This window comes from Stomoxys calcitrans, chromosome 2 (genome assembly GCF_963082655.1).
Source record: "Stomoxys calcitrans chromosome 2, idStoCalc2.1, whole genome shotgun sequence".
In the NCBI taxonomy this organism is placed as follows: Eukaryota; Metazoa; Arthropoda; class Insecta; order Diptera; family Muscidae; genus Stomoxys; species Stomoxys calcitrans.
Genome location: NC_081553.1, coordinates 17459200 through 17475214, shown reverse-complemented (window position 1 = coordinate 17475214; position 16015 = coordinate 17459200). Strand labels below are relative to the sequence as shown.

Genomic DNA, 16015 nt, shown 5'->3' with positions numbered 1-16015 from the left:
TGACATCAGTCCTCCGCGGTAGCACCAAACGCAAATTTCGCCAAGTCCGAACTGCAGAGCAACATATTAGTATTACACATCTGAATACCTCACATATGTCGCCACTATTAGTACGAAGATAATTACTTTAACGTGCTGAGCTTTGAGCCCCGGTAGCTTCGCTTTATAACTAGTGGACTAATAATTTAGATGAAGCCAATTTATCCATTACCCATTTGTTAGTTCGATCTTACTGGCCCTAGAATCATGGAACTGAATTCTGGACTCAACGAACATAGCCAAAATTTATTTTCAGAGAATTTAAAGCACTTTTATTAATGGAGCACTATTATTAAAGTCGTTCCAACCAGATCACTAGTCATATTTGGAATTTATCGAAGCCCCATAAAATGAAACGGGCAATTTCCTAATGTGGCGATAAATATCCGGCACTGATTAACCTATTGTGGGGTTGTTGAAATGATCGATAATTTTCTAAGTATACACTGAGATGAATCAGCAGTTTAGCACTAGACCGCTCTTTTGAACTGAGGATTATTGTACTCTACGTACCAAAATTCTGCCAAACTAATCAAAAATTTAAGCTTCAAGCCTTAGAAAACTACTTAGGATATTGGATTTATGGTAGCAATATCAGGTATATGGGTATGTAAGCCAAAAAAAAAAAAAAAACACTAATTGCAAAATCGAACCAGAATTGCGACTGTCGGGGGCTGAAGAATTCAAGTCGAAGGACCACTATATAACTTTAATTGGCTATGACAGCCACTATATATGGGAGCTCTATCCGAATCGGAGGCGATATGATCATTTGCAATCTTCAACGACCTACATCAATAAGAAATAACTTTGCCAAATTTCAAGCGAATAACTTTATTCGTTCGACCGATTCGACAGACGGACGTCCGTCGGTTTGTCGAATATATCGATTTGGCGAATGTCAAGGCGATCTAGAATATATTTACTTTATGAGTTCGCAGATATAAAATCCGAGGTGTTACAGATTATTTTATTATACACCCATACCTATGGTGGGTGTATACGCTTTAAAACGCCAGAGGAGTTTTAATACGCCGACAAGCTCAGTTAGGCAGATCCCAAAAATAAAATAAAATGCTGAATCATCACTCTTTACATATCCCCCAAATGGTAACGATAACATATCATTTGAACATAGACAAATTTAGATGTTGTCTACAGCTGTTTTACACCATTTGTATTTGTCATATGACATGACAAATTTGAATGTTGAAACAAATATGTAATTTCATTGATTTAAGAGATCTCTATCTTCATCCAACGTACTTGCATACACATGTGTATAAAAAAACTACAATACATAAGACAAATATATGCCGATTAGAGCGCCCTTTATTCGTAGCTGACCTACATATTGAAAGCCATATGGATTGAGAAATGGCATGTCATTTGACAAATGCATATCGTCTGATAAAAACATAAGCAAAATCTACCGGTTTGTAAGCGCAGCATAGCAGCCAAACAAATAACCCTTTTTTATGGTTGGGCAACCACCGTCCAGATATGTCATGTTGGACATTCGTGATCTTTAAGGTGCTATTACACGACATGTAGATGTCTTATGACATTTCACTTTTTGTATTCATTGTAATTGAAAATGTTTGTCTGTCAATTTACAAACGATTCATCATTTTAGCTATCACACCTGTATGTTATTTTCGTATGAAATAACCTAAAAATTTGAGCAAAAGCTGATTTCTATTATGCGTAAAAATTGTCTAAGTTGTGAGAAAGCTAATCAAATCATAAATATGTAAAAACAATTTAATTTGAGGTTGCTTTCATTCGACTGACAAAAAAAAAACAGCTGATTTCTTTATGCTTGTGTGTGCTAAATTTGACATATCATAAGACAACTACATGCCGTGTAATAGAGCCTTTAGGTAAATGTTCAAAGTTACAAAAGGGACACTCTAGTTTAAGCAGCGTATCAGGCGGGTTTAAATATCATTCACGATCATATCGTTACGGAAGCGGGAAGCAGCTACCAAAGGTATGCCGTTCTTGAAGACCATCAGCTCCCCATACCAGCTAGAGAAATTAATGTCCCTCGGCAAACAAGGGTAGCACTGGTTTCAAGTATGTTTCGTCAGAGCAGTCAGTTTAATTCTGCTCGATTAGGATTGCTGTAAACTTGCTATATGTATATTCTGCTACACGGCACAGGGGCTACAAGACACACACCACTCTAACTACCAGAGTGAGTTTTTTATACTCACCATTGAAGGATGAGGGTATATTCATTTTGTCATTCCGTTTGCAACACATCGAAATATCCATTTCCAGCCCTATAAAGTATATATATTCTTGATCAGCGTAAAAATCTAAGACGATCAAGCCATGTCCGTCCGTCTGTCTGTTGAAATCACGCTACAGTCTTTAAAATAGAGATATTGAGCTGAAACATTGTACAGATTCTTTTTTTGTTCGAAGATGGGCTATATCGGAATATATCTTAATATAACCCCCATATAGACCGATCCGCCGATTTAGAGTCTTAGGCCCATAAAAGAACATTTATTATCGGATTTTGTTGAAATATGGGACAGTGAGTTGCGTAAGGCCACTCGACATCCATCTTCAAAGTGGCTCAGGTCGGTCCAGATTTGGATATAGCTTCCATATAGACAGATCTCTCGATTTAAGGTGTTGGGCCCATAAAAGGCGCATTTATTGTCTGATTTTGCCAAAATTTGAGACAGTGAGTTGTGTTGGTCCCTTCAATATCATTTTTCTATTCGGCTCAGATTGGTTCAGATTTAGATATATGTAGCTGCCATATAAACCAATCTCTCGATTTAAGGTTTTGGGCCTATATAATGCGCATTTACTGTTCGATGTTGTCAAAATGTGGGACAGTGAGTTATGTTAGGCCCCTCAACAACTTTTTGCAATATTGCACTGATCGGTTCAGAATTGTATATAGCTGCCATATAGAGTGACCTCTCGATTTAAGGTCGCATTTATTGTCCGATTTCACCGAAATTTGATACAGTGTGTTGTGTTAGGTTGTGTTGTCGATTTAAGGTTTTGGGCCTATATAATGCGCATTTACTGTTCGATGTTGTCAAAATGTGGGACAGTGAGTTATGTTAGGCCCCTCAACAACTTTTTGCAATATTGCACTGATCGGTTCAGAATTGTATATAGCTGCCATATAGAGTGACCTCTCGATTTAAGGTCGCATTTATTGTCCGATTTCACCGAAATTTGATACAGTGTGTTGTGTTAGGCCCTTCAAAATTCTTCTTAAATTTGGCTCAGATCGCTCCAGATTTGGATAAAGCTGCCATATAGAGCGATCTCTCGATTTAAGGTCTTGGGCCCATGAAAGGCGCATTTATTATCCGATTTACCCGAAATTTGGGACAGTGAGTTGTGATAGGCTCTTCGACAACTTTCTTCATTTTAGCCCAGATCGGATCCGTGTCGTATATGGTTCACATCGGTCAATATTTGGATATGGCTCCCAAAAAGACCTATATTTTGTTCTGCAAAATTGAACAATGACTTGTACTTATTAGACCACTCAATATCCATGTCGAATTTGGTCCAAATCGGACCATATTTCGATAAAGCTTCTATGTGGGCATAAATTATGCATTTTTCACCGGATTCTGACGAAAGGTGGTTTACCCACCGAGGTGGTGGGTATCCAAAGTTAGATCCGGCCGAACTTAACGCATTTTTAGTTGTTTAATAATAAAAATATGACCTCAATATTACATCCGACAAATACCGGCAGCCACAAATAATTGTGACTTATTTAATACGGGAGGGGCAATTGTGATGTCAAAGCTGTTTTAGACCGGACGATGTCCGATTGTAAAGCTTTTTTATCTTTTAACTTCAACGAAAGACTCACAGAAAATGTTTCGTGCTATCAGTACGTTCTTCATTTTTCTTCATTCAGATATTTGCTCAAGTTCTCCAAAAGCGGCAGCAGCTGCATTTTTTTTTGCATGTTGTCTCTGCCCATTTGTACCTAAAACAAACCACTCTATGTTGTTGGTTATAGTTGACTCTTGAAGTTTTTGATTGCTGTCATTGATTTGCATTCTTTTACGTGACAATTCTTAATATGCACTGCTTTATCGACTTCCCGAATAATGATAATTTTGTTTACATTTATCAAATTGAGCCAGTTTTTTTGTGGCGCATGAATCAAATACGATGCTGTAATATTTTTATAAAGAAATGTTATTGTTATACCAAAACAATATTTTACGCAGAGACCTTTTTATACTCAAAACTATAAGATTCGTTAAGAAAAAATGTCAATGCTAAAGAGAGTCCACACTGAACAAAAGGGTATCGTATAATGTAATAAAAAATTTACACAAAATTGATGGAATTTTATTGCGCTTTAGAAAATTTTGATTTTTGGTCCAGATCGGTCCAGATTTGAATATAGCTGCCATATGGACGGATCTTTCGATTTAAGGCCTTGGGCCCATATAGTTCGCATTTATTGTCCGATTTTGCTGAAATTTGGGTGAATGAGTTGTGTTAGGCTCTTCGACATATAACTGCCATATAGATCGATATCTCGATTTAAAGTCTTGGCCCCACAAAAGGCGCAAAAGGCCCCACACTGAAAAAAAGTGTATCGTATAATGTAATAAAAAATTTACATAAAATTAATGGAATTTTATTGCACTTTAGAAAATTTTGATTTTTATATATCGATGTTTGTTGCAACAGAATATTTCGCAAGAGGTGCATACTCAGCTTAAGGCTGTACTGGTAATTTATCCAGAACTTGATTCTACTGCATAGATGTCATTTTTCATTTTCGTGTTAGGCCCTTCGACATCCTCCTTCAATTTAGCCCAGATCGGTCCAGATTTGGATATAGCTGCCATATAGACCGATCCTCCGATATAGGGTCTAAGGCCCATAAAAGCCATATTTATTATCGGATTTTGTAAAAATTTGAGACAGTTAGTTGGGTTAGGCCCTTTAACATATTTTTTAATTTGGTGGTCCAGATCGGTCCAGATTTGAATATAGCTGCCATATAGACGGATCTTTCGATTTAAGGCCTTGGGCCCATAAAGTTCGCATTTATTGTCCGATTTTGCTGAAATTTGGGTGAGTGAGTTGTTTTAGGCTCTTCGACGTTCTTCTTTAATTTGGCCCAGATCGGTCCAGATTTAGATATGGCTGCCATATAGATCGATATCTCGATTTAAAGCCTTGGCCCCACAAAAGGCGCAAAAGGCCCCTTTATTCCAAAAAGGAACGACTTTCCGTACACGTTTGTGCAAATTTTTGAGAACGCGAACCTTAAAAGAGTACGAGAAATTTATAACTTTCTATTTAAGACACAAACTAAAATAGTTTTTATATAAATGATAATTAAAATGCGTAAAAAATTATAAAAATTAAATATAAAAGTGTTAAAAAACTTTTTAATATAGACCTTAGGTTAGGTTAGGTTGAAAAGAGGGTGCCGATATTAATTCACCCCATCGGCTTGTTGTGCGCTCTCAAAACTATAAAGTAAACTCTAAAAAGAAAATTTTAATTTAAGAATTCCGTGCTACTTACAACATCCTTAATTGTTTTCAATACTACTCCCCTAAGTTGGTTCATGTCTGATATTGTGTCTCCACTTAAGTACCTGTATCTGTTGGACGCGAAAACCGGGTAATGACAAAGGAAATGCTCCAACGTCTCGTCATCTACCCCGCATGCCCTATACATGCTATCACTTGCCGCACCGATTTTACATAAGTGAGCTCGTAGTCCTATGTGTCCCGTTATGATACCAATAGCTATACTGACCTCCTTCTTGCTTCCTTTCAGTAATAGCCTCGTCTTCTCACTATCTGGATCTACCCTTAGGATTTTCGCCATCCTACCGACCGTTTCGCTGTTCCACAATGTTGCATGCGCATTCGTCGCCCAGTTAAGTTTATTGACGGCAGTTCCCTGGCCTTCAACGCCAAATCGTCTGCCCTTTCATTTCCCCTTACTCCATTATGGTCTGGCACCCAAATGATGCAGATTTTGCCATCCTCAGAGAGAAGGCGTTAATTTCTTACACTGCAAGACTGTTCGTGACCTTATCGTCCTGGTTGTTATTGCCCTTATGGCAATTTTACTGTCGGTAAAGATGTTCACACACGTTAGTACCACACCACTTCACTCCTTCCGTGATCGCCCGGATCTTCGCCTGCAGGACCGTATAATGGTCAGGCAGTCTAAAACACACCTCAGTCCCTGGGTTCTCAATGTAGACCCCCAGGCCCACTCTGTCCTCTAGCTTTGATCCATCCGTTTATCATGATCTTCCAGATGGCAATACTAGGGTTCCGTCAATCCAAGACTGTGCCGATGGCAGCAGTGCCTCGCACTCGGTTTCAAGGTTCATCTCAAATATCCGATCGGAAACCTTTTCCCTTCCTTCCAGGTTTCCTAACGTCGCCTCGATTATACCGCGATGGTATGAGCTGCTCCCATCCTCAATCCATTCTCCCATCGCCTTAAGTCTCATAGCCGCAGTGGCTGCCTCACACTTAATCTGTATGTCAATAGGTTGGATATCTAGAATGGTCTCCAGTGTCCTAGTGGGCGTGGTTTTCATTGCTCCGCCCATGCCAAGACAACATGTTCTCTGAACCTGTTGTATGGTCCTTATGTTGCACTTTTTCTCCATAGCAGTCCACCAAACTACTGAGGCGTCGGTAAGTATTGGTCTAATCACGCTCCTGTAGAGCCAGTGCACTATCCTCGGATTCAGGCCCCGTTTCGAGGCTACGGCCCGTCTACATATTGCCCAACATCTGTGAGCCTTCCAGTACGCTTCTGAATGTGACACTTCCAATTCAGTTTCCTGTCCAAGATCACACCTAAGTATTTGACCTTGTCAGATATCGAAATCGTTTTATTGAAGAAACGTGGTACGTTAAATGGGCCCACCCTCGTCTTCCTCGTGAACAGGCATATTTCGGTCTTCTCTGATTAACATTGAGACCTCTAGGGTTAGCCCAGTCATATGCCGTGTGCAAGATCTTTCGGCCCTTCTGCATAGCTCGTTCGGATTCTTTCCCCCTAGAAGTATCATAACATCGTCTGCCTAGCAGAAGGGTTCAAATCCCTCCTCAGTCAGCATCCGTAATAGGTCATTTATGGTGGTCACCCATAGGAGTGGCGTAAAAATGCCCCCCTGTGGCGTGCCTTGTACCACTTTCTCCCTTATAAACCTTAAGGGACTTTATAAACTTCTGCCTCATTGTTAAATGTTTTAAGTTTGAACTTTCATGACACTTAAATATATTTATTAAATTAACCAAGAGCTTAAACAAGTAATTATTATTGACAATTAAAAAATAACAACTATTAATTAAAATAATAATTAAATTATTATGTTTATCTACTGCCATCAGTGTGACAATGCAATGCTTTTTACCAAAACGATGGGAAATGATTTAACACCTGCTCGTGAGCGAAAGTGCCAAAGAAGGGCCGTTTCTTTGCTATGGGAACTGCGACACCAAAAAAAGTGAAGATAATCCATGGACAATTAAATTTTCTACTGGCTACTGAGTGCTGTGTGACATCATGACACATTTCGAAGGTAATGTGATAAAGACTTCACTTAAGCTGATGATGATAATTTCCCAGAAGAATAATGCTTAACGAATTTTCTTTTTTGGTCATCTCACTGCGGCTGCGTTACGACTACATTTCTGTCTAGACCAGATATCCACGGCTATGCTAATGAAGCCCATAATCGAGTTTTTCGTTGGCGTTATGTTAATAATGCCTATGCCCATGCCCAAGTCCAAAAACCATGCGCGTGCACAAAAAAAGGTATCACCCAAGCCACATCTTTTCAATGCGAAGATGGAATAGTAGACGAACGCTGTTTGGCAAATATATCAGTCAGTCTACCGCTATAAGTTGGCGGCATTAGTCGAGTGTCTCTTGTGTTTGACTTTTGAATTGTTGTCGGATTGTGCAGTTCAGTGAATTTTTGTTTAAAATAAAATAAAAGAAAAGAAAAAAGTTTTGTGTTTCGTAAGTTGCCCTGCCTGTTTTGTTTTTAACCTAGGGATTTGTTAAGATCACCTTCATGGTTTTGGAGAAAAAAAAACTGAAGTTAAAGAGACACACTTCAGGTGTAAATAAACAATGGACCGTTTTCTTAATTAAAAAAAACTTAACGATTGCATTGCTTGGTGTTTTGTGTGTTTAAACATTTGTTAATTGAGTGAGTTTATCAAAGACAAACGCATTGCCAATCCTCCCAGTGTCATAGTAAAATCAACCTTGTGATTACTTAAACTATATGTGAAATAAACACCAAAAACTTTTGGAAACCTACACTTATTTTGCGGTCTATGCCGTGTTCCTCAAGAGTTCCTTGGGAAATAGTGAGGAAACTTGAAAAAACGTTTGAAATTTTATTAAAAGATCACAAATTGGATTAGTGGTATTTTAATATAAATTTCAAGCTAAATTGAGTTAGTTTGTTTTGTTTTTTGCAACTATTTTTGGGGTAAGTTTGACAACAAGAAAGAGGAATTGGAAAAGGTATCAATTGACACCGTTGTGGTATTTTGTGATGCCACTAAAAGACAATGCCTACAACTTATTAATTATTATGTTTCAATTTATACAAAATTTAATCTTTGCAAAATTGGCTTTCAAGAACAAGTAATACATTTTTATAGCCATAAAATCTATATAAATTAGTCATAGTTGTTGGAAGTCATAGCCCAATACGTGGTGCAAAATCTTATTCCAATCGGGTATGAATTGCGCCCTCTAGAGGCTCAAGAAGTCAAGACCCAAGATCAGTTTATATGGCTGCTATATCCGGTTATAGACCGATTTGAAACATACTTAGCACAGTTGTTGGATATCATAAAAAAACGCCTTCTAGAGGCTCAAGAATTCAAGACCCAAGATCGGTTTATATGGCAGCTATATCAAAACATGAATATCATAAAAAACACGTCGTGAAATATTTCATTCCAATCGAATAAGAATTGCGCCTTCTAGAGGCTCAAGAATTCAAGACCCAAGATCGGTTTATATGGCAGCTATATCAAAACATGGACCGATATGGCCCATTTACAATCCCAACCGACCTACACTAATAAGAAGTATTAGTATAAAATTTCAAGCGTCTAGCTTTACTCCTTTGAAAGTTAGCGTGCTTTCGACAGACAGACGGACGGACGGACAGACGGACATGGCTAGATAGACATAAAATGACACGACGATCAAGAATATATTGGGTTGCCCAAAAAGTAGTTGCGGATTTTTCATATAGTCGGCGTTGACAAATTTTTTCACAGCTTGTGACTCTGTAATTGCATTCTTTCTTCTGTCAGTTATCAGCTGTTACTTTTAGCTTGCTTTTGAAAAAAAGTGTAAAAAAAGTATATTTGATTAAAGTTCATTCTATGTACTATAAAAAATGCATTTACTTTCTTTTAAAAAATCCGCAATTACTTTTTGGGCAAGCCAATATATACTTTGTGGGGTCTCAGACGAATATTTCGAGTAGTTACAAACGGAATGACGAAATTAGTATACCCCCATCCTATGGTGGAGGGTATAAAAAGGGATCTTCTGTTTTGAATTTACATTTTTATACCCTCCACCATAGGATGGGGGTATCTATCTAATGTCTTTCACTCTATTTTACTTCTTGAGCCCATAAAAAGCGCAATCCTTATTCGAAATGGCTGACATTTTTCACAGGTCTCCAACATATAATTTAATTGTGGTCCGAACCGGACCATATCTTGATATCGCCCTTATAGCAGAGCAAATCTTTTCTTATATCCTTTTTTTGCCTAAGAAGAAATCGACAAATGAGACCTATGGTGGAGGGTATATAAGATTCGGTCCGGCCGAACTTATTACGTTTTTACTTGTTATACCCTACACCATTACTGTGGTACAGGGTATTATAACTTTGTGAATTAGTTTGTAACACCCAAAAGGAAGAGAGATAGACCCATTGATAAGTATACCGATCGACTCAGAATCTCTTTCTGATTCGATTTAGCTATGTCCGTCTGTCCGCCTTTTCATGTTAATTTGTGTACAAACTAAAGTTCGCAATTTTTTCGGTCTAGAGACGAAGCCTATTGAAATTGGAAAAAATCGGTTCAGATTTGGATATAGCGAATTTTCTAATGACTCTCGTCATTACTGGTGAATTTCATGGAAATCTGTTCAGTATTAATTTTAGCTCCCATATATATGTACTACAGATTTTAGGTAATTTGCAATAATGTTGTAATTTGTCAACCGTAGTTATTACAGTTTGAACATATTTTTGCTCGCCGAGGTCCATCAAAAAGTGTTCATAATTGGATATAGCTCCCACATTGTACTTATAGGGTAGGTGAAGGGTATTATACAGTCGGTACCGCTCGACTTTTGCCTTTCCTTAACAATTTGATGGACTTCGGCGGATGTTTTCAAATGGCTTATTAAACAATCCGTATTAAATTGCGAGCAAATATGTTCAAACTGTAATAACTATGGTTGGCAAATGACAATATTATTGTAAATTACCCAAAATCTGACGAACAAATGTATGCGATCTATATCTAAATCTGAACCGATTTCGACCAAACCCTATAGATATTGTAGTAGTCATCGAAGAAAGCGTTGTGGAAAATGTTGGTAAGAATGGTCAATAAATGCGCTTGCATTGGCTATGAAAGTGAAAATCGAACGATATACATATATGACAGCTATATCTAAATTTGAACCGATCTCTATGAAATTCACCAGTAATATTAAGGGTCATAAGAAAATCCTTCCTGCCAAATTTCGAGAGAATTTGTTTCAGTGTCAAACGTCTTCAGTTTGGCCTATAATTTAACCATGAATCGGCTACAAATGAACAACGCTTGCAAATTATTTATTTTATTATCAAAATGCGTACTCTGTTAAGAAAGTTCATCGCGCGCTTCTTCCATTGAGTGACGAAGCTCATGGGTACGTAAATAAGCAATATGACATTTAAGTCGATCCAGCCATGTCCGTCCGTTTGTTTAAAATTTAAATTTTGCAGAAATACTTCCTATTAGTGTAGGTCGGATGGGTTTGTTAATGGGCCAAATCGGTCTATGTTTTGATATAACTTCCATATAAACTGATCTCCCGTTTATACTTTTTGAGTCTCTAGAGAGCTCAATTCTTATCCGATTTGTCTGAAATTTTGTACTATGTTGTTTTCTATGATAATCGACAGAAGCGCCAAGTATGGTACTAATAGGTCCAAAACCTGATAGAGCTTCCATATAATCCCGATCTCCGGATTATATTTCTTGTGTCTCTAGAGGGCGATTTGGGTGAAATTTTGCACAACGACTTCTCCTTTGACTTCAACATATGAGCCAAATACGGTAAGAATCGGTCCATAACCTGATATAGCTCCTATATGATCCCGGTCTTCCGATCATACTTCTTGTGTCTCTAGAGGACGATTTGGGTGAAATTTTGCACAACGACTTCTCCTTTGACCTTCAACATATGTGCCAAATTTGGTAAGAATCGGTCCATAACCTGATATGCCGATTTGACTTTAAGATGACATTGTGCACAAAGATTTCTACCATGGTCTCCAACATCCATACCAGGAACGGCTCGAAATGGTCCAAAGCTATATTAAGATCACCTGATATAGCTCCAATAGCATAGCAATTCTTTTCCATTATCCATTATCGGCCGAACTTAACACGCTTTTGCTAGTTTTTGTATCTGAAATACTGTCTGTAGCCATTCAATGCAATTCTATCTGATTTTGTATTTTTAGACGCAATCACGTTCAAGTATGAATTCATTGCCCAAATTCATGTTTTATACAGTTCAACTTCCTTTAGATACTCAAGAAAACAATATACCAAAAGTTATATCAAGAGACTTTCTGACAAATTCTATCGCTTTCTCATTTCCCGAAATATCATTGTGTCACGAAACCCAAGCGACCTCTATGCCATAGGTCCGGAGCTTATTCAGCGATTCTGAACACAGTGGCACCCATATCGATCCAACTGTCTTTGAATCCGAGGCCTATTCGAAAATCCCGAGTTCCGAGGGTGGTAAATTCCCTCCAAGATTTTAGTTGACGTTAATGATCAAATCACTGTCTAGAGGACAGACATACCGATACCAAGTTTATTGTAGTAGACTCCAGTCCCCGTCTGCATCTTGGAGGCATCAGTGTAGACCGACGTCTCATTGTCCTTAAAGACAGAATTCGCCTCCCAAACGTCTCTTTCTGGATAGAAAATTCTGTAGATCCTATCTCGAATCGGTCTCGATGCAGACATTTCTCTGCCTTCCCTCCGAATATATATGAGCCAGAATGGAACTGTGTCTGCATCCGTTTTTTTTTTTCAGAAAGTCTGATAGCAGCCTTGGTCGCATAGTTCCGATTATAAACCTCAATAGTCTGCATATTCACCATCGCTTCCAAATCTACCTGCGGTGGGGACCTCAACATTTCCTTGATTCCTATGCAGGCCAATATCCATGGTATCCTAATAGCCGTGTGCATCCTGAATAATGAATAACAAAATTTGGTAAACTCCCCTCTTCTGACCGACGTCCCCCTGTATGGAAAGAAGGCGAAAACTGCTTTTTATACCCTCCACCATAAGATGGGGGGTATACTAATTTCGTCATTCTGATTGTAACTACTCGAAATATTCGTCTGAGACCCCATAAAGTATATATATTCTTGATCGTCGTGAAATTTTATGTCGATCTAGCCATGTCCGTCCGTCTGTCTGTCGAAAGCACGCTAACTTCCGAAGGAGTAAAGCTAGCCGCTTGAAATTTTGCACAAATACTTCTTATTAGTGTAGGTCGGTTGGTATTGTAAATGAGCCATATCGGTCCATGTTTTGATATAGCTGCCATATAAACCGATCTTGGGTCTTGACTTTTTGAGCCTCTAAAGAGCGCAATTCTTATCCGATTGGGATGAAATTTTGCACGACGTATTTTGTTATGATATTCAACAACTGTGCCAAGTATGGTTCAAATCGGTCAATAACCTGATATAGCTGTCATATAAACAGATCCGGGGTCTTGACTTCTTGAGCCTCTAGAGTGCGCAATTCTTAACTGATTGGAATGAAATTTTGCACAACGTGTTTTGTTATTATATCCAACAACTGTGCCAAGTATGGTTCAAATCGGTCCTTAACCTGATATAGCTGCCATATAAACCGATCTTGGGTCTTGACTTCTTGAGCCTCTAGAGTGTGCAATTCTTATCCGATTGGAATGAAATTTTGCACGACGTGTTTTGTTACGATATCCAACAACTGTGCCAAGTATGGTTCAAATCGGTCCATAACCTGATATAGCTGCCATATAAACCGATCTTGGGTCTTGACTTCTAGAGCCTCTAGAGTGCGCAATTCTTATCCGATTGGAATGAAATTTCGCACGACGTGTTTTGTCATGATATCCAACAACTATGCCAAGAATGGTTCAAATCGGTCTATAACCTGATATAGCTGTCATATAAACCGATCTTGGGTCTTAACTTCTTGAACCTCTAGAGGGCGCAATTCTTATCCGATTTGAATGAATTTTGGCACGACGTGTTTTGTTATGATATCCAACAACTTTGGCAAGTATGGTTCAAATCGGTTCATAACCTAATATAGCTGTCATATAAACCGATCTGGGATCTTGACTTCTTGAGCCTCTAGAGGTCGCAATTAGTATCCGATTTGCCTGAAATTTTGTACGACGGATTCTCTCATGACCATCAACATACGTGTTTATTATGGTCTGAATCGGTCAATAGCCCGATACAGCTTCCATATAAATCGATCTCTCTATTTTACTTCTTGAGCCCCCAAAGGGCGCAATTCTTATTCGAATTGGCTGACGTTTTACACAGGCCTCCTACATATAATTCAATTGTGGTCCAAACCGGACCATATCTTGATATCGCTCTAATAGCAGAGGAAATCTTTTCTTATATCCTTTTTTCCCAAAGAAGAGATGCCCGGAAAAGAACTCGACAAATGCGATCCATGGTGGAGGGTATATAAGATTCGGCCCGGCCGAACTTAGCACGCTTTTACTTGTTGTCTTTCTTCCTATTACTGGACAATTTAGAATGATGAACTAGCCCCTGGTATTCCTATGATAGCTGTAAAATGATATTTTACCTCCGGGTGGAAAGTACAAACTGCGTCTTTCTTGGGTTCATATTTAACTCACTTCTCGTAGCCCACCATGACAGTCTTTTCAGTGTCCTTTCGGTGATCCCACTTATCGTCTACAGAAGTATGGCTTGGACCAGCAGCACGACATTATCCACATATTCCATTAATTTTGTGCTATTCCTGTTGAGGTCCGAAGAAGTGGCGAGAACACATCGAGTTTGCACTGCTTATGCTGCTGCAAAGATATAATTCGGCCATTGTGAGATATTTGTATGGACTAACATATAATCTCTGGAGAAAGCATTGATGTCACAAATTTCTCAACGAGATAACTGAAAGTTAACAAGTAAAAAGGCGTTAAGTTCCCCTTTGGATACTCACCACCTCGGGTATATATGTAAACCAGCTTTAGTCATAATCCGGTAAAAAATTCATAATTTATGCCCCCATAGCAGCTTTATCGAAATATGGTCCGATTTGGACCAAATTCGACATGGATATTGAGTGGTCTAATAAGTACATGTCATTGTTCAATTTTGCAGAACAAAATATTGATCTTTTTGGTAGCCTTATCCAAATATAGACCGATATGAACCATATACGACACGGATGTCGAAAAGCCTATCATAAATCACTGTGTCAAATTTCAGCGAAATCGGATTTAAATGTGCCTTTAATGGGCCCAAGACCCTAAATCGAGAGATCGGCCTTTATGGCAGCTATATCCAAATCTAGACTGATCTGTGCCTTATTGCAGAAAGATGTCGAGGGGCTAAATACAACTCACTATCCCAAGTTTCGGCGACATCGGACAATAAAAACCTTAAGTGGAAAGATCGGTGTATATGGCTGTATTAAAATCTGAACCGTTCTGGGCTAAATTGCAGAAAGTTGTCGAAGAACCTAACGCAACTCACTGCCCCAAATTTTGGCGAAATCGGATAATAAATGCGCCTTTTATGGGCCCAAAACCTTAAATCGAGAGATCAGTCTATATGGAAATAATCGGATAATAAATGTAGTTTTTATGGGCCTAAGACCCTAAATCGGCGGATCGGTCTATATGGGGGCTATATTAAGATATAGTCCGATATAGCCCATCTTCGAACGTAATCTGCTTATAGACAAAAAAATACTTAGTGCGATTTCAACAGACAGATGGACGGGCGGACATGGCTAGATCGTCTTAGATTTTTACGCTGATCAAGAATATATATACAAAATCTGAACCGATCTGGGCTAAATTGCAGAAAGATGTCGAAGAACCTAACGCAACTCACTGCCCCAAATTTTGGCGAAATCGGATAATAAATGCGCCTTTTATGGGCCCAAAACCTTAAATCGAGAGATCAGTCTATATGGAAATAATCGGATAATAAATGTAGTTTTTATGGGCCTAAGACCCTAAATCGGCGGATCGGTCTATATGGGGGCTATATTAAGATATAGTCCGATATAGCCCATCTTCGAACGTAATCTGCTTATAGACAAAAAAATACTTAGTGCGATTTCAACAGACAGATGGACGGGCGGACATGGCTAGATCGTCTTAGATTTTTACGCTGATCAAGAATATATATACAAAATCTGAACCGATCTGGGCTAAATTGCAGAAAGATGTCGAAGAACCTAACGCAACTCACTGCCCCAAATTTTGGCGAAATCGGATAATAAATGCGCCTTTTATGGGCCCAAAACCTTAAATCGAGAGATCGGTCTATATGGCAATAATCGGATAATAAATGTAGTTTTTATGGGCCTAAGACCCTAAATCGGCGGATCGGTCTATATGGGGGCTATAT

The 16015-nt window shown here is 38.6% G+C and overlaps 1 protein-coding gene across 3 annotated transcripts in view; it reads left to right on the top strand.

Moving 5' to 3' along the window:
- The window catches only part of LOC106081866 (acyl-CoA Delta-9 desaturase), a 55898-nt gene that overhangs the window by 17872 nt on the left and 22011 nt on the right, over positions 1-16015 (top strand). The window contains exon 1 of one of the 3 annotated variants that reach the window (XM_013244110.2): positions 7952-8067. The exons of 1 other annotated variant lie outside the window; for it this stretch is intronic. The gene's annotated coding sequence lies outside the window, so the exon portion shown is untranslated. Of the gene's footprint in view, positions 1-7951; positions 8068-8218; positions 8261-16015 lie in introns of those variants that run through there. One more of the 3 variants, XM_059362828.1, reaches the window with a different exon arrangement.